The following is a 1,917-nucleotide window of genomic DNA, read 5'->3' on the forward strand; positions in this document are numbered from 1 at the left end:
TACCAAAACACAGGTCGAATATCATGCCAGATCTTTGCACATTAAAATAACTTGAATGTCATAAACTCTTAGTCTGCATGGTGTTGATGTTCTCTCCACCCACAAACACGCCAAGTAAATATCTTCTGTCTAATAACAGGGACAACGGAGCCAGATTTTGGCTGTGTGGAAATGTTGGCAGAAAAACCAAACAATAAACCTTGGCTACAGTGAAGACTAGAGCACAGTCCAAGAAATTAAAAGGCCTTGATGGTCCTCCCAGATGATGTAGCCCCCTGCTCAAGTTGTGCATCCAGAAGAGATAGAATGGTTGTGCCTCAGCAATTTTCTGTTCTTATATCAGTCACTGAATTAGCCATGTCAGCTCATTTTTCGATTGGTAAATGAATCTAGTCAGCTATCTAAACTCGTAGTAATCATGGCCTAAACCGGCCGGGGACGCAGGGGCCATGACTTCCACTGTGGCCCAAATCTCACTTAGGGCTCCAAAAGGCCAGGGCCGGCCCTGTTTAAAGTTTCACGCTATTGAACATTAATATGGCTGCACCATATCAGACACAAAGAACATTTAAACAACTATTAAATGCAGAGGTTGAATAAAAGCAAAGATGAGATAGATATTGATGAATGTGAAATGCCTGACTTGAAAGAACAACTTCCTGGTTTGATTTATTAGGATCCCTATTGGCCGACGCCAATGGTGACAGGAAGTCTTACTGGAGTCCGACACAAAACCAAAAGAGACATTACAGACCAAAGACTTTAGGATTTACATACATTTAAATACATTAACATCTAGTGTGTGTGCATTACATTGCTGAATGTGTTACATGTGTTAAAAATAGGTTAAAGAAATGTCTCTGCTGATCGTGGCTCCCTCAGAAGTTGCTACAGCTGTCTGTTAGAAAGATATTAAAACTGTATTGTAAAGGATTCATTAAAATGTCATGGAAATGGAAAGGAATCTGTTACTTTATTGTAACTATATAGTCATTTTAAAGCAGTTTTATAGAAGCCAGCTGCTAAACGGTTTACCTCAGAGTGTAATAAAAGTTTGAGGCAGCTACATGGCTGTCAGAAATACGAGTGGATAAGATGATTTAAATACTGTACTGATGTTATGTAAGCCTTAAGAATCCTCCTGGACCGTTTTAGACAACTGAAATGTGAGACAAAAAAAATCTCCTGCAGCATCTTCAATAGATCATACTGTAGATAAATAACTACACCGTTGATTTAACACTTTTATGAGATGTAATTGAAAGCCTAAATGTTTCTGTTGTAGCTTGAAAATCATTTTTGCAATATGGTTTTACCAGGGTGACAAATCGAACTAAGCAAAGCACAAAGTAACAGCCAACTCCTTCACAAGCATGAGGTGACTGAGGAGACCGTTTAGATGTGTTTGAAAGCAAAATAATAGAGCTATTCTTTTATATATAAAGCAAGCTGTTAATAAGGATTAATGCCACAAAAATTAAACTAAATTAAGTAAGATTCTATTTTTATTACAATTGTAGTGTCATTACAGTATTTGAGTGGCAGCGTCCTGATTATTGTCATATTGATATTGTCATAATTATTATTATTTTATTATGATCTATTTTTTACTTCACAATTTTTTTCTTCTTCAAACTGCATTGTTGGTTAAGGGCTTGTAAGTCAGCATTTCACTGTAAGGTCCTGTTGTATTTGGCGCATGTGACAAATAACATTTGATTTGATCTAATTAACGTAAATTCAGTGAAATTCAATTTAAAACCAACTATTGCATTAAAAAGTAATGTAATGGGAGTGTGGCGCTCCTGGGAGTTGGTGGCGCTAGTGAGACACAGAAACACAGAGGTCTCTCACCCAATCCATTTCCTTTACCAGAGTGGTCCATAATTAACTTTTGCCTGGTTGTCAGTTTCAACC

Source organism: Oncorhynchus kisutch, linkage group LG12, assembly GCF_002021735.2.
Source record: "Oncorhynchus kisutch isolate 150728-3 linkage group LG12, Okis_V2, whole genome shotgun sequence".
In the NCBI taxonomy this organism is placed as follows: domain Eukaryota; kingdom Metazoa; phylum Chordata; class Actinopteri; order Salmoniformes; family Salmonidae; genus Oncorhynchus; species Oncorhynchus kisutch.